This window comes from Daphnia magna, unplaced genomic scaffold (assembly GCF_020631705.1).
Source record: "Daphnia magna isolate NIES unplaced genomic scaffold, ASM2063170v1.1 Dm_contigs144, whole genome shotgun sequence".
NCBI lineage: Eukaryota > Metazoa > Arthropoda > Branchiopoda > Diplostraca > Daphniidae > Daphnia > Daphnia magna.
Window position 1 is genome coordinate 57,845 of NW_025533141.1, and position 17,793 is coordinate 75,637.

Consider the following 17,793-nt stretch of genomic DNA (forward strand, 5'->3'; position numbering starts at 1 on the left):
TAATCGCTAGTGTCCCCTTTCTTAAAGATGGGGACTGTTCGCGATATTTTCCAACAGTTAGGAATTCCAATCTTCCAAACTATTCTACAAACTGTTTCCAGCAAGATGCAGTCGGGGTCGAGGGCTCTTAGATGTCGATATTCTAGGCCATCGACCCCTGGTGATGTATTTGTAGCCCGGCGAAGTTTAGCCTCAAGCTCTTTTTGGCTAGGCGCACGATTGAGGAAGTCCATCTGGTCCCTTGATGGATGGGACCAGTCGCAGGTGTCGTAGAGTACCCTCGCACTCTGGCACTGCTGCGAAGGTAGACTCGAGCGGTGGTAAGTCCTCTCGAGGTATTCCTCCGCAGCTTTAACAGTGCCATCGTACGAGGGTGAACGATCTCCGAGCACCTCTCGAACGGCTCTTCTTGGGTAGATATTGAAAAGCCGTTGAATCTTCCTCGCTTCGTAGGCCTTGAGCTTGATCTGTCGCCGGGCTCTCTGCATCTGCCGGTTTTGGTTTCTTTTTCTACCATTAGGGTTTCCTCGGGGTTTTTCAGGGCTAGGGTCTTCTAAAATCTGTGCTTTGGGGAGCCAGTCAGCAGTGCAACGTTCGAGGACGCCTTCAAGATCAAGAAGGGTCTCGCAGCTCAGAAAAGCAGGTACCCAGAGACAAGCGAAATCGCCGCCTCTTTGGCTTTGCTCTTCTGAGCTGTCTTGGCTGCATCTTCGAACATTTTGCTGACTGGGGAAAAAGGGTTGGGTCTCTTGAGGGGGATCAGGTTGGGGCCCTTCCGGAGCTACAGGTGGTGGATAAGAAATTTCTAGTAGAGGGAGTTCGTAGAGCCAACTAAAATTTTGTGTATTAAAAGACGCGGTGAACTCCCTCTCAAGAATTAAAATGGGGCTTTGGGTAAAATTTGCTGGAGATTGGGCATTACCAGGCCCCTCCTCTTCGATCGCCGGCATTCCCATCACGGATAACTCTTGACGCTCATCTTCTGTGACAGCGATCTCCTCTTGGAAGGTCGCTACCACAGAAGAATCCCGAACAGAGGTATCCGCGTTGAAAAACCGTGGCGACCGGATGGAGGGTGATTGCTGTGGTGCTGAGTGCAATCTCTGGTAATGCCCTTTTAGTGTAGGGCCATCTCCAGCAAATCCACACACTCCGCATTCCCAATATTTAACTAGTCGGAGTGTGTGGGCTGTCTCTAGGTGTCTGTGGATACTACCCATGGCTCTGGTGTTAGTTGCCAAGGTAGTCCACTCACACCTAGGACACTTCGTGGGTTTCCCAGGGTATTTTAAAATGATTTTGTCCCCTTCAATTCTGGAAGGGGAAAACGTGGGGAGAGAAGAGTGAGCGGGATTAGGAGACCCCTGCGAACCATCCAGTAGTATAGTGGTCAGTATCCCCGCCTGTCACGCGGGAGACCGGGGTTCAATTCCCCGCCGGGGAGGGGGTCAGCTTTGCTGTTTCAAGTACATGCTTCTTTTTAAACAGCCACCTGTAAACAACAACAGCAACCTTAAAACAAACTGAATCTTGCTCTGGTTACTATTCCCTTCGCTCTCCTTCGTGTAGAACAAGTCTACAACATTGAGCACTGGTTTCTTAAACGTTGACACTTGAACCACGTTCTTCTCGACCACGAGAATACACATTCGATTTTGACTCATGGAATCCGACATCACACGCCATCTCATGTTTATCTCTTGAACTACATAGCCAAATTGAGTTCAAGTTGTGTCTTTTGTCGAACTAGGAACCTGCTAATGGGGACATCACTTTCAACCCGGATGTATAGCTTTTGATCTCTAAAAGCTTCCTCGGTAGTATATTGGGTTGACATCATTATACTTACATTCCGTGAGAACGCGGAATGACCACACATGAAAAAAATGCAATCAAAGTACATAAGCAACATGAAAATTAATACTTGAAGAATTTACAGAGATAGGGGAAAAGCACGGAAAATATGCGGAAAGAAATTACATGTAAGTAATAAAATACATAAAACGTCAGAAAATTCCATAACAAGAATACAGTTAGAAGAATGCTGTGAACAATTTGTGCATCGTGTTGACCTGAAGTACCAACCAAGTGTTTCCTAACCACCTCCATCTATTCGTGGATCGCTGCCAATCGGTTCCCTCCTGAATGTAGACCAGCTAGGGTGGTCTATTCCTAAAATAGACCGGATGTAGTCATTTAGAGGGTACGAAGAATCTAGGGATCCAAGCACCAGTGGCAGCCCTCGCCCTAGGTGTTGGTACTTGAGGACTTTCCGTCTGTATGCTACTTCGAGCATGTCGCAGAGATCGTCGAGAAGCACACGTGTCCTCGGTAGTATAGTGGTCAGTATCCCCGCCTGTCACGCGGGAGACCGGTGTTCAATTCCCCGCCGGGGAGGGGGGCTGTTTTTTTTTTTAAGTACATGCTTCTTTTTAAACAGCCACCTGTAAACAACAACAGCAACCTTAAAACAAACTGAATCTTGCTCTGGTTACTATTCCTTTCCCTCCCTTTTTTTTAGAACAAGTCTACAACATTGAGCACTGGTTTCTTAAACGTTGACACTTGAACCACGTTCTTCTCGACCACGAGAATACACATTCGATTTTGACTCATGGAATCCGACATCACACGCCATCTCATGTTTATCTCTTGAACTACATAGCCAAATTGAGTTCAAGTTGTGTCTTTTGTCGAACTAGGAACCTGCTAATGGGGACATCACTTTCAACCCGGATGTATAGCTTTTGATCTCTAAAAGCTTCCTCGGTAGTATATTGGGTTGACATCATTATACTTACATTCCGTGAGAACGCGGAATGACCACATATGAAAAAAATGCAATCAAAGTACATAAGCAACATGAAAATTAATACTTGAAGAATTTACAGAGATAGGGGAAAAGCACGGAAAATATGCGGAAAGAAATTACATGTAAGTAATAAAATACATAAAACGTCAGAAAATTCCATAACAAGAATACAGTTAGAAGAATGCTGTGAACAATTTGTGCATCGTGTTGACCTGAAGTACCAACCAAGTGTTTCCTAACCACCTCCATCTATTCGTGGATCGCTGCCAATCGGTTCCCTCCTGAATGAAGACCAGCTAGGGTGGTCTATTCCTAAAATAGACCGGATGTAGTCATTTAGAGGGTACGAAGAATCTAGGGATCCAAGCACCAGTGGCAGCCCTCGCCCTAGGTGTTGGTACTTGAGGACTTTCCGTCTGTATGCTACTTCGAGCATGTCGCAGAGATCGTCGAGAAGCACACGTGTCCTCGGTAGTATAGTGGTCAGTATCCCCGCCTGTCACGCGGGAGACCGGGGTTCAATTCCCCGCCGGGGGAGGGGGTCAGCTTTGCTGTTTCAAGTACATGCTTCTTTTTAAACAGCCACCTGTAAACAACAACAACAACCTTAAAACAAACTGAATCTTGCTCTGGTTACTATTCCCTTCGCTCTCCTTCGTGTAGAACAAGTCTACAACATTGAGCACTGGTTTCTTAAACGTTGACACTTGAACCACGTTCTTCTCGACCACGAGAATACACATTCGATTTTGACTCATGGAATCCGACATCACACGCCATCTCATGTTTATCTCTTGAACTACATAGCCAAATTGAGTTCAAGTTGTGTCTTTTGTCGAACTAGGAACCTGCTAATGGGGACATCACTTTCAACCCGGATGTATAGCTTTTGATCTCTAAAAGCTTCCTCGGTAGTATATTGGGTTGACATCATTATACTTACATTCCGTGAGAACGCGGAATGACCACACATGAAAAAAATGCAATCAAAGTACATAAGCAACATGAAAATTAATACTTGAAGAATTTACAGAGATAGGGGAAAAGCACGGAAAATATGCGGAAAGAAATTACATGTAAGTAAAAAAATACATAAAACGTCAGAAAATTCCATAACAAGAATACAGTTAGAAGAATGCTGTGAACAATTTGTGCATCGTGTTGACCTGAAGTACCAACCAAGTGTTTCCTAACCACCTCCATCTATTCGTGGATCGCTGCGAATCGGTTCCCTCCTGAATGTAGACCAGCTAGGGTGGTCTATTCCTAAAATAGACCAGATGTAGTCATTTAGAGGGTACGAAGAATCTAGGGATCCAAGCACCAGTGGCAGCCCTCGCCCTAGGTGTTGGTACTTGAGGACTTTCCGTCTGTATGCTACTTCGAGCATGTCGCAGAGATCGTCGAGAAGCACACGTGTCCTCGGTAGTATAGTGGTTAGTTTATGGAGGGGTTTCCGGAAGGGGAATAAACATGTATGGGGTAGGTGCATTTTAAAATATTGCTAAAATTACATAAATAAAATAGATGGGAAAGAGTCTACTAATCTACTGGGTAGGGAATTTCTACGGGAAGAGGGGGATATCCTCAGCTTCGGGGTTTGGTGCACCATGATGGAAATGGGCACACACCATATCCATTGATCCCTGGATCGCTGCCAATCGGGCCCTGAATCGGAAGGCACCCCAGGATCTTCCGTTGATTCCAAGAATCGAACGGATTTCGTCGTTCCTGGGGTACCATGATCCAAGAGACCCGACAACCAGGGGGGAGAATCCTCCCATGCGAAGAATATTTATCATATTTCCGCTGGTAGGCATTCTCCATACTCCCTGGTTGGTCAAAGCAGACCACGACGTCGACCATCACCCGGGAACCGGATAGTTGAAATTCAACATCCGGTCTTAACCTCTGCCCGGGGATGGCATTGTTGATCGTGACGTCGTGTCCTTGCTTGACTAGCAGCGACTCCAAGAGATCCTGGATGGTGTTGTGCCTCTTGGTGGCGAGCTGGAGACCTTCTTCACAGTGGTTAAGCACATGAAACCCGGTCTCGTTTTCCTTTCCGCATCGGCGGCAACTCGTATCTTGCTCCTGTGAGCAAAACCACGAGTGCCCCCGAAGAGGAAGGATGTCGAGCCGGGCCCTGTGAAGATATCTCCAGTCTCGGAAGGAGAGGGGCGTACGGCAGGATACCAGGCGAGCCATGTCTTTCGACTTGTCTTCCAGGGAGAGGCCAGTGGCAACTACTCCCTGGTGGCTCTTGTCAGAAATTAGGTCCCTGGTATAGCGCTGCCGAGCTACTTTCCGAAGTCCGCGGACTGCCTTGACTGGGCTTACGGAGACGTCATCGGCGACAATTCTTATATTTTCGTCGCCGGATACATCAATCCGCACTCCCAGTCGTTTTGCAGCTTGGCGGGCAAGAGTCCAAAGATTGGACCCTGCCTCCGCGTACCTCAGTCTGTAGAGCCCCCCATCCACGGATCCCGAAAGATATTCCCCAACTGGCAACACTCCTGGATGCTCGTTTCTGAACCCTCGCCGTATGGTTTCATGGAGCTGCTCTCGACATATGTTCCTCACTGTAGGGTCTCTACAAGTGAGGAGCTGAGCAGCCCTGGCGATGGTCCCAGATATCGGCATCATCAGTGAGGCGGCATGTTCCTAGGCCTCCAACCCGCCGGTCCGCGTAGAAAAACGGGACCGTTGCGTGATTGGGAAGGTTGCAAATAAGGCCTAGAAACTCTCGCCATCTGGGTGCCGCGCGACTTAAGTGTCCGCGATGCCTCAAATACAAACGGCTCTTTAAAAAATAAAGGTCGCTTTAAGCATTTTTTTTCAAATTTTGGAAATGAAAGCACTTTCTCTCGAGCAGTTTTGTTTGTTTCGGTTTCCTCGGTAGTATATTGGGTTGACATCATTATACTTACATTCCGTGAGAACGCGGAATGACCACACATGAAAAAAATGCAATCAAAGTACATAAGCAACATGAAAATTAATACTTGAAGAATTTACAGAGATAGGGGAAAAGCACGGAAAATATGCGGAAAGAAATTACATGTAAGTAATAAAATACATAAAACGTCAGAAAATTCCATAACAAGAATACAGTTAGAAGAATGCTGTGAACAATTTGTGCATCGTGTTGACCTGAAGTACCAACCAAGTGTTTCCTAACCACCTCCATCTATTCGTGGATCGCTGCCAATCGGTTCCCTCCTGAATGTAGACCAGCTAGGGTGGTCTATTCCTAAAATAGACCAGATGTAGTCATTTAGAGGGTACGAAGAATCTAGGGATCCAAGCACCAGTGGCAGCCCTCGCCCTAGGTGTTGGTACTTGAGGACTTTCCGTCTGTATGCTACTTCGAGCATGTCGCAGAGATCGTCGAGAATCACACGTGTCCTCGGTAGTATAGTGGTCAGTATCCCCGCCTGTCACGCGGGAGACCGGGGTTCAATTCCCCGCCGGGGGGGGGGGTCAGCTTTGCTGTTTCAAGTATGCATGATTCGAACACCGATTTAATTTTTTTAACCTATTGGGGGGAGAAGGGGTTTTTTTTTTTTTTTTTTAGGGGGGGGGGGAGGGGGGGGGAAGAAAAAAGAGGGGGGGGGAGGGAAAAAAAAATATATTTAAATTATATAAATTAAAAAAAAAAAAAAAACATTTTTGCAACCCCCAGGTGGTGTGTTTTTTAAAACGACAGTTGGAAATGTTGGACTTAGGCTGTGTAATACTCCTTACCCAAATAAATTAGATAGCTGCCTGTGCACAATTATCTCGATACCGAAGGCATATTTGGAAAACCCTTTGATGGCGACGCAAAAAAAAAGAGTTCGATTCCCAAAAAGAATTGCAAAATATTTAGTATCGTTATAATATTCTTCATTCAAATTTCCTAGAAATTTTAAATTTTAAAAAAAAAAAAAAAAAATTTTTTAAAAAAAATAAATAAACAAAAAAGCACATATTGCTCGATGAAAATTTGTTTTTTTTATAAAAGAGAATTTTTCTTAATTTAAAAAAATAAAAACACCCACCTCATCTGGAATCGAACGCCGATCTCAAATATCAGGAAAGGTACACCTACGCCATTGACATCGACGTAATCATTTACAGGCAGCTGGAACATATCCTAAGTTGTTTCGGAAATAAATATTAAAAAAAAAAAAAAATAAAAAAAAAAAAAAAAAAAAGACCTTAAATAGATGGCTTTAAGTTAGAATCGGTGTTCGGGGTGTTTCAGATGTACATGCTTCTTTTTAAACAGCCACCTGTAAACAACAACAACAACCTTAAAACAAACTGAATCTTGCTCTGGTTACTATTCCCTTCGCTCTCCTTCGTGTAGAACAAGTCTACAACATTGAGCACTGGTTTCTTAAACGTTAACACTTGAACCACGTTCTTCTCGACCACGAGAATACACATTCGATTTTGACTCATGGAATCCGACATCACACGCCATCTCATGTTTATCTCTTGAACTACATAGCCAAATTGAGTTCAAGTTGTGTCTTTTGTCGAACTAGGAACCTGCTAATGGGGACATCACTTTCAACCCGGATGTATAGCTTTTGATCTCTAAAAGCTTCCTCGGTAGTATATTGGGTTGACATCATTATACTTACATTCCGTGAGAACGCGGAATGACCACACATGAAAAAAATGAATCAAAGTACATAAGCAACATGAAAATTAATACTTGAAGAATTTACAGAGATAGGGGAAAAGCACGGAAAATATGCGGAAAGAAATTACATGTAAGTAATAAAATACATAAAACGTCAGAAAATTCCATAACAAGAATACAGTTAGAAGAATGCTGTGAACAATTTGTGCATCGTGTTGACCTGAAGTACCAACCAAGTGTTTCCTAACCACCTCCATCTATTCGTGAATCGCTGCCAATCGGTTCCCTCCTGAATGTAGACCAGCTAGGGTGGTCTATTCCTAAAATAGACCGGATGTAGTCATTTAGAGGGTACGAAGAATCTAGGGATCCAAGCACCAGTGGCAGCCCTCGCCCTAGGTGTTGGTACTTGAGGACTTTCCGTCTGTATGCTACTTCGAGCATGTCGCAGAGATCGTCGAGAAGCACACGTGTCCTCGGTAGTATAGTGGTTAGGCTTTAAGGGTATTTTCCAAAAAGGAAGAAACTTGTATTAAAAGGGTTCATTTTAAAATGTATTAAAATAAGGGAAAAGTAGAAAAATATCTTTAAAACAAAATAAAATAAAATAAAATTGACTAAAAAAACTATTCTACTGGGAGTGGGGAATCTACGGGACTTGGGGGTTTTCCTCGTCTTCGGGGTTTGTTGCACCTAGTAGGAAGTGGGCACACACCATTTCCATTGATCCCTGGATTGCTGCTAGTCGGGCCTTGAATCGAAATGCACCCCAGGACCGTCCATCGATACCAAGTATCGAGCGAATTTCTTCATTCCTGGGGTTCCATGATCCAAGGGACCCGATAACCAGGGGGAGAATCCTACCAAGGGAAGAATATTTAGCAATCTTTCGCTGGTAGGCATTCTCCATGCTCCCTGGTTGGTCATAGCAGACCACGACGTCAACCATCACCCGGGAACCAGATAATGTTAATTCAACATCTGGTCTTAGGCGTTGCCCGGGGATGGCTTTGTTGACAGTGACATCGTGGCCTTGCTTGACAAGCAGCGTTTCCAGGAGATCTTGGACGGTGTTGTGCCTCTTGGTGGCTAACTGGAGACCTTCTTCACAGTGATTAAGAACGTGATACCCAGTCTCGTTTTCCTTCCCACATCGTCGACAACTCGTATCCTGCTCCTGAGAGCAAAACCACGAGTGCCCCCGAAGAGGAAGGATGTCGAGCCGGGCTCTGTGAAGGTATCTCCAGTCGCGAAAGGAGAGGGGCGTACGGCAGGATACCAGGCGAGCCATGTCTTTCGATGTTCCTTCCAGGGAGAGGCAATGGGCTACAACTCCCTGGTGGCTCTTGTCGGTGAGCAGGTTCCTGGTATAGCGCTGCCGTGCAACTTTCCGAAGTCCGCGGACTGCCTTAACTGGGCTTACGGAGACGTCATCGGCGACAATTCTTAAATTTTCGTCGCCGGATACATCAATCCGCACTCCCAGTCGTTTGGCAGCTTGGCGGGCAAGAGTCCAAAGGTTAGACCCTGCCTCCGCGTACCTCAGTCTGTAGAGCCCCCATCCATGGATCCTGAAAGATATTCCCCAACTGGTAACACTCCTGGATGCTCATTTCTGAACCCTCGCCGAATGGTGTCGTGGAGCTGCTCTCGGCAAACATTCCTCACTGTAGGATCTCTACAAGTGAGGAGCTGAGCAGCTCTGGCGATGGTCCAGATATCAGCATCATCAGTGAGGCGGCATGTTCCTAGGCCCCCAACCCGCCGATCTGCATAGAAAAAGGGGACAGTTGCGTGGTTGGGTAAGTTGCAAATAAGGCCTAGGAACTTCCTGCACTCAGTGTCCAGTTGGGTAAGGGAATCTTTCAGGACCCGACCCGAAGCGAGGTGATGGGAAAGGGAGGGAAGAAGGTGACTACGGAAAATTTCAAGTTTTTGCCATGGTGCAAGGTTGGAGGCGGCAATCTTGTCAAGGTTAGGGATAAGGTCAGTTGGTGGTCGGAACCGCAATTTTCCGAGTATCGGTGTACCAAGATATGTTTCTTGGTCGTCTGGACCCAAGCACCGAATCAATTGATTATCAATTCGGCACTGGGTCTCAGACGGCTTGCCTTTGTCAAAGACCAGACAAGCACACTTCCCGGCATTAAATTGCAGTCCCAAGGTGTTAGCGGTGAGGGTTAAAACGTTTAAAATATTTTGGAGCTCGGAAGGAGAATTTGTAACCACGGCAATGTCGTCAGCATATGCCGTGGTTTTCACGAGCGAGCCAAATAATAAAAATCCGGGGTTAATATTGGACTTTCCGGCCCTGACGAGGGGCTCGGAAGCCAGGTTAAAAATAGGGGAACTAAGAGCGTCACCCTGGCGAACACCCGCTGTCGGGAAAATGCGAATGGATTCTTTCCCAACGGCAAAATCCATCCGATTTCCCGAATATATGTCCACCAGGATGCGCCGGAGGTCTTCTGGTATTGGAAGTGATGTGAACAGCTCATCCAGAACGGCGTGAGGCACAGAACCAAACGCATTGCACATGTCCAGCCATGCTATGGACATGTTCCTTCGCTTGGTCTTTGTTTCCTCGACAACCGTCTGTAAGAGCTGTGTATGTTCTTGAATACCATGGACCCCCGGGAGGAAACCCTTTTGCTCGGGAGATAACCAGCCAAGGTCTGAGGCGACCTCCGTTATTCTTTGGCTGATCACTCCCGAGAACAGTTTGTAAATGGTGGGAAGAAGGGATATTGGTCTATAGTTGGAATAGTCGCTAGTGTCCCCCTTCTTGAAAATGGGGACAGTTCGCGATGTCTTCCAACAGTTAGGAATCCCCAGCTTCCAGACCATTTTACAAACTGTTTCAACAGAATGCAGTTGGGGTCGATGGCTCTAAGATGACGGTATTCCTAGGCCATCAACCCTTGGGGATGTATTGGTAGCCCGGCGAAGCAAAGCCAAAACCTTTTTGGGTGGGGGCACGATTCAGGAAGTTCATCTGGTCCTCTGATGGTTGGGACCAGTCGCAGGTGTCGTAGAGTTCCTTCGCACTTTGGCACTGCTGCGGAGATGGTCTCAATCGGTTGTAAGTCCTCTCGAGATATTCCTCCGCAGCTTGAACAGTACCATCGTACGAAGGTGAACGGTCTTCGAGCACCTCTCGAACGACTCTTCTTGGGTAGATGTTGAAGAGCCGCTGAATCTTCCTCGCCTCGTACGCCTTTTGCTTGATATGTCGCCGGGCCTTCTGCATCTGCCGGTTTTGGTTTCTTTTTCTTTTGTCAGGGTTTCCTCGGGGTTGTTCAGGGCTAGGGTCTTGTAAAATTTGAGCTTTAGGGAGCCAGTCAGCTGTGCAGCGCTCGAGGACGTCGTTTAGGTCATTAAGTGTCACACCCCCCCAAGGCCCAAAGGCAGGGACCCAGAGACTAACAAAATCGTCGTCTCTTTGGCTCTGCTCTTCTGAGCTGTGCTGACTACGTCCTCGAATACTTTGCTGACTGGGGACAAGGGATAACATCTCAAGGTTCGGTGAAGGGTCTAAAATCTGTTCTGTTAAAATTTGGGGTTTTTTTTGTTAATATTTTTTTGTGGAGGGAGTTCATAAAGCCAACTAAAATTTTGTGTATTAAAAGAAGTGGTGAACTCCCTCCTAAGATCTAAAATTGGGCTGTCGTTAAAATATGCTGGAGATAGGACATTACCAAGGGTTCAACGATCGCTGGGATTTCCACCACGGATTGCTCATCACGCTCGTCTTCTGTTGCAGTAACCTCCTCTAAGAGATCACTGCAGCAGAAGAGTCACGGTTGGAGGTGCAATCCATATTGGGCATCCCAGCAAATCGGATGGATGGGTGATGGATTGGGACTGGAATGTAATCTTTGGTAATGTCCTTTTAGGGTAGGGCCATCTCCAGCAAATCCACACACTCCACATTCCCAATATTTCACTAGTCGGAGTGTGTGGGCTGTCTCTAGGTGTCTGTGGATACTACCCATGGCTCTGGTGTTAGTTGCTAAGGTAGTCCACTCACACCTAGGACATTTCGTGGGCTCCCCCAGGGTATTTTAAAATAATTTTGTCCCCTTCTATTCTGGAAGGGGAAAACGTGGGGAGAGAGGAGTGATCGGGGTAAGGAGCCCCTCAGAAAAACCATCCATTGCTGATGCAATGGTTAGTTCGAGGGATTGACGGAGAATACTGGAGGAAAGGGCTTCAGTACAAGGTCTTGCATGTCTGCCGGCTGAAATAAATGAACTAAATTCCTTTTTACAGCCAATGCAGACATACTGGGGTGTGTACTGAACCCCTCTCCTAGAGTGCCTTTCTTTAATATGCGCCCCCCCCCAATTGTCTCTTGCGGTCCCTGACCAGGGACCACTACCCCGTTCACCTTGACAGGATTTCTCCCCACATTTTAAAATGTTTGGCAGAGGAACTGGGATTTTAATGATTGTCCCATGGAGTCTTACTCTAGTAGCATTTCTACTAGATGCTCCTTCCTCTGCCATTGCTAACCTGGGCCCACTTACATGTAAAGTTTAAAACAATTAAAAATTATAAAAAAAAAAAAAAGGGAATTGGGAAAAAAAAAATAGAAAAAAAAAAAAAAAAAAAAAAAAAAAAAAAAAAAAAAAAAAAAAAAAAAAATTAAAAAAAAAAAAAAAAAAATTTTAAATAAAAAAAAAAAAAAAAAAATAAAAAAAAAAAAATTTATAAAAAATAAAATAAAAAAAAAAAATAAAATAAAAAAAAAAAAAAAAAAAAAAAAAAAAAAAAAAAAAAAAAAAAAAAAAAAAATAAAAAAAAAAAAAAAAAAAAAAAATAATTAAAAAAAAAAACAGGAATTCCCGGGAAAAAAAAAATAAAAAGGGGAAAAAAGAAAAAAAAATAAAAATTTAAAAAAAAAAAGCAATGCCACGTATACATTAAACTGTCTGCTCACGAGAATGCTGCCTGTCACGCGGGAGACCGGGGTTCAATTCCCCGCCGGGGGAGAGGGCAGCTTTGCTGTTTCAAGTACATGCTTCTTTTTAAACAGCCACCTGTAAACAACAACAACAACCTTAAAACAAACTGAATCTTGCTCTGGTTACTATTCCCTTCGCTCTCCTTCGTGTAGAACAAGTCTACAACATTGAGCACTGGTTTCTTAAACGTTGACACTTGAACCACGTTCTTCTCGACCACGAGAATACACATTCGATTTTGACTCATGGAATCCGACATCACACGCCATCTCATGTTTATCTCTTGAACTACATAGCCAAATTGAGTTCAAGTTGTGTCTTTTGTCGAACTAGGAACCTGCTAATGGGGACATCACTTTCAACCCGGATGTATAGCTTTTGATCTCTAAAAGCTTCCTCGGTAGTATATTGGGTTGACATCATTATACTTACATTCCGTGAGAACGCGGAATGACCACACATGAAAAAAATGCAATCAAAGTACATAAGCAACATGAAAATTAATACTTGAAGAATTTACAGAGATAGGGGAAAAGCACGGAAAATATGCGGAAAGAAATTACATGTAAGTAATAAAATACATAAAACGTCAGAAAATTCCATAACAAGAATACAGTTAGAAGAATGCTGTGAACAATTTGTGCATCGTGTTGACCTGAAGTACCAACCAAGTGTTTCCTAACCACCTCCATCTATTCGTGGATCGCTGCCAATCGGTTCCCTCCTGAATGTAGACCAGCTAGGGTGGTCTATTCCTAAAATAGACCGGATGTAGTCATTTAGAGGGTACGAAGAATCTAGGGATCCAAGCACCAGTGGCAGCCCTCGCCCTAGGTGTTGGTACTTGAGGACTTTCCGTCTGTATGCTACTTCGAGCATGTCGCAGAGATCGTCGAGAAGCACACGTGTCCTCGGTAGTATAGTGGTTAGTTAGTTTATGGAGGGGTTTCCGGAAGGGGAATAAACATGTATGGGGTAGGTGCATTTTAAAATATTGCTAAAATTACATAAATAAAATAGATGGGAAAGAGTCTACTAATCTACTGGGTAGGGAATTTCTACGGGAAGAGGGGGGATATCCTCAGCTTCGGGGTTTGGTGCACCATGATGGAAATGGGCACACACCATATCCATTGATCCCTGGATCGCTGCCAATCGGGCCCTGAATCGGAAGGCACCCCAGGATCTTCCGTTGATTCCAAGAATCGAACGGATTTCGTCGTTCCTGGGGTACCATGATCCAAGAGACCCGACAACCAGGGGGAGAATCCTCCCATGCGAAGAATATTTATCATATTTTCGCTGGTAGGCATTCTTCATACTCCCTGGTTGGTCATAGCAGACCACGACGTCGACCATCACCCGGGAACCGGATAGTTGAAATTCAACATCCGGTCTTAACCTCTGCCCGGGGATGGCATTGTTGATCGTGAAGTCGTGTCCTTGCTTGACTAGCAGCGACTCCAAGAGATCCTGGATGGTGTTGTGCCTCTTGGTGGCGAGCTGGAGACCTTCTTCACATTGGTTAAGCACATGAAACCCGGTCTCGTTTTCCTTTCCGCATCGGCGGCAACTCGTATCTTGCTCCTGTGAGCAAAACCACGAGTGCCCCCGAAGAGGAAGGATGTCGAGCCGGGCCCTGTGAAGATATCTCCAGTCTCGGAAGGAGAGGGGCGTACGGCAGGATACCAGGCGAGCCATGTCTTTCGACTTGTCTTCCAGGGAGAGGCCAGTGGCAACTACTCCCTGGTGGCTCTTGTCAGAAATTAGGTCCCTGGTATAGCGCTGCCGAGCTACTTTCCGAAGTCCGCGGACTGCCTTGACTGGGCTTACGGAGACGTCATCGGCGACAATTCTTATATTTTCGTCGCCGGATACATCAATCCGCACTCCCAGTCGTTTTGCAGCTTGGCGGGCAAGAGTCCAAAGATTGGACCTTGCCTCCGCGTACCTCAGTCTGTAGAGCCCCCATCCACGGATCCCGAAAGATATTCCCCAACTGGCAACACTCCTGGATGCTCGTTTCTGAACCCTCGCCGGATGGTGTCATGGAGCTGCTCTCGGCATATGTTCCTCACTGTAGGGTCTCTACAAGTGAGGAGCTGAGCAGCCCTTGCGATGGTCCAGATATCGGCATCATCAGTGAGGCGGCATGTTCCTAGGCCCCCAACCCGCCGGTCCGCGTAGAAAAACGGGACCGTTGCGTGATTGGGAAGGTTGCAAATAAGGCCTAGAAACTTCCTGCACTCAGTGTCCAGTTGGGTAAGACAGTCTTTCAGGACCCGACCCGAAGCGAGGTGATGGGAAAGGGAGGGAAGAAGGTGGCTACGGAAGATTTCAAGTTTTTGCCATGGTGCGAGGTGGGAGGCGGCAATCTTGTCGAGGTTAGGGATAAGGTCAGTTGGTGGTCGGAACCGCAATTTTCCTCCGATCGGTAAACCAAGATATGTTTCTTGGTCGTCTGGACCCAAGCACCGAATTAATTGATCACCAATTCGGCACTGGGCGTCAGACGGCTTGCCTTTGTCGAAGACCAGGCAAGCACACTTCCCGGCATTAAATTGCAGCCCCAAGGTGTTTGCGGTGAGGGTAAAAACGTTTAAAATGTTTTGGAGCTCGGAGGGAGAATTTGTAACCACGGCAATGTCGTCAGCATATGCCGTGGTTTTCACGAGCGAGCCAAATATTAAAAATCCGGGGTTAATATTGGACTTTCCGGCCCTGACGAGGGGTTCGGAAGCCAGGTTAAAAATAGGGGAACTAAGAGCGTCACCCTGGCGAACACCTGCTGTCGGGAAAATGCGGATGGATTCTTTCCCAACGGCAAAATCCATCCGATTTTCCGAATATATGTCCACCAGGATGCGCCGGAGGTCCTCTGGTATTGGAAGTGATGTGAACAGCTCATTCAGAACGGCGTGAGGCACAGATCCAAACGCGTTGCACATGTCCAGCCATGCTATAGACATGTGCTTTCGTTTGGTCTTTGTCTCCTCGACAACCGTCTGTAATAGCTGTGTATGTTCCTGAATACCATGGACCCCCGGGAGGAAACCCTTTTGCTCGGGAGATAACCAGCCAAGGTCTGAAGCGACTTGCGTTATTCTCTGGCTGATCACTCCCGAGAACAGTTTGTAAATGGTAGGAAGAAGGGATATTGGTCTAAAGTTGGAATAGTCGCTAGTGTCCCCTTTCTTGAAAATGGGGACAGTTCGCGATGTCTTCCAACAATTAGGAACCCCTAGCTTCCAAACCATTTTACAAACTGTTTCCAGCAGAATGCAGTTGGGGTCGATGGCTCTAAGATGACGGTATTCTAGGCCATCAACCCCTGGTGATGTGTTGGTAGCCCGGCGAAGCTTAGCTTCAAGCTCTTGTTGGGTTGGCGCACGATTAAGGAAGTTCATCTGGTCCTCTGAAGGTTGGGACCAGTCGCAGGTGTCGTAGAGTTCCCTCGCACTTTGGCACTGCTGCGGAGATGGTCTCAATCGGTTGTAAGTCCTCTTGAGATATTCCTCCGCAGCTTGTACAGTACCATCGTAGGAGGGTGAACGGTCTTCGAGCACCTCTCGAACGGCTCTTCTTGGGTAAATGTTGAAGAGCCGCTGAATCTTCCTCGCCTCGTACGCCTTTTGCTTGATATGTCGCCGGGCCTTCTGCATCTGCCGGTTTTGGTTTCTTTTTCTTTTTTCAGGGTTTCCTCAGGGTTGTTCAGGGCTAGGGTCTTGTAAAATTTGTGCTTTAGGGAGCCAGTCAGCTGTGCAACGTTCGAGGACGTCGTATAAGTCATGTAGAGTCTCACAGCTCAAGAAGGCAGGAACCCAGAGACTGACAAAATCGTCGTCTCTTTGGCTCTGCTCTTCTGAGCTTTTATGACTACGTCCTCGATTGCTTTGCTGACTGGGGACAAAGGTTAAGGTCTCGGGGTTAGGTGAAGGGTCTAAAATCTCTTGTAATAAAATTGTGGGGCTAGTATTTTCTTGTGGGGGGAGTTCATAAAGCCAACTAAAATTTTGTGTATTAAAAGAGGTGGCGAACTCCCTCCCAAGATCTAAGATAGGGCTAGCGGTAAAATTTGCTGGGGATAGGACATTACCGAGGGATTCCTCGATCGCTGGGATTTCCACCACAGATAGCTCATCACGCTCGTCTTCTGTTGCAGTAACATCCTCTAGAGAGATCACTGCAGCAGAAGAGTCACGGTTGGAGCCATCCATACTGGATATCCCTGCAAATCGGATTGAGGGTGATGGGTTGTTATTAGAATATAACCTTTGGTAATGTCCTTTTAGTGTAGGGCCATCTCCAGCAAATCCACACACTCCGCATTCCCAATATTTAACTAGTCGGAGTGTGTGGGCTGTCTCTAGGTGTCTGTGGATACTACCCATGGCTCTGGTGTTAGTTGCCAAGGTAGTCCACTCACACCTAGGACACTTCGTGGGTTTCCCAGGGTATTTTAAAATTATTTTGTCCCCTTCAATTCTGGAAGTGGAAAACGTGGGGAGAGAAGAGTGAGCGGGATTAGGAGACCCCTGCGAACCATCCATTGCAGAAGCAATGGTTAGTTCGAGGGATTGGCGGAGAATACTGGAGGAAAGGGACTCAGTACAAGGTCTTGCATGTCTGCCGGCTGAAATAAACGAATTATATTCCTTTTTACAGCCAAGGCAGACATACTGGGTGGTGTACTGAACCCCTCTCCTAGAATGTCTTTCTTTTATGTGTGTCTCCGCCAATTGTCTCTTGCGATCCCCAGACCAGGGACCGCTACCTCGCTCACCTTGACAGGATTTCTCCCCACATTTTAAAATGTTTGGCAGAGGAACTGGGATTTTAATTATTGTCCCATGGAGTCTTACTCTAGTAGCATTTCTACTAGATGCTCCTACATCTGCCATTGCTACCCTGGGCCCACTTACATATAAAAGAATAAAACAGTAATTCTTATTGACTAAAACCAAAGAAGTAAAGAAAAATCGGTAAAATGTTGTTAGAAAAATAAAAAATAAACCATTAAAAATCTGAAGAGAAAATTCTAAATAAATATAGAAAGAAAGGATTTATAGAAATTTAAGAAAGAGGAAAAAAAAAATCAAAATTGACGTTTTACGTTTTAGTAATAATAAAATTAAAAATAAAATAATTTTGTGGAGAATAAAAAAAATTAAAACAGAAGAAATTGTGGAATAAAAAAACCTTGAGGAAAGAATAAAAAAAAATAAAAAAAAAATTTAAAAAAAAAAAAATAAAAAAAAAAAAAAAAAAAAAAAAAAAAAAAAAAATTTAAAAAAAAAAAAAGGAATCAAATGAAAAAAATCAAGGATGAAAAAAAAAAAATTTATGGAGTATTTAAATTAAAGAAATATATGCAT

At 45.3% G+C, this 17,793-nt stretch overlaps 3 non-coding genes across 3 annotated transcripts; all 3 read left to right on the top strand.

Annotated features, from left to right (window-relative positions):
• The first annotated feature begins 2,325 nt into the window (after positions 1-2,325).
• Trnad-guc lies at positions 2,326-2,397 on the top strand. The gene has a single exon. It is a non-coding gene; the product is annotated as a tRNA-Asp (tRNA).
• An 880-nt stretch (positions 2,398-3,277) lies between these two features.
• On the top strand, positions 3,278-3,349 carry Trnad-guc. Its single transcript has one exon. It is a non-coding gene; the product is annotated as a tRNA-Asp (tRNA).
• A 2,872-nt stretch (positions 3,350-6,221) lies between these two features.
• Positions 6,222-6,293, top strand: Trnad-guc. Its single transcript has one exon. It is a non-coding gene; the product is annotated as a tRNA-Asp (tRNA).
• The last annotated feature ends 11,500 nt before the right edge of the window (positions 6,294-17,793 follow it).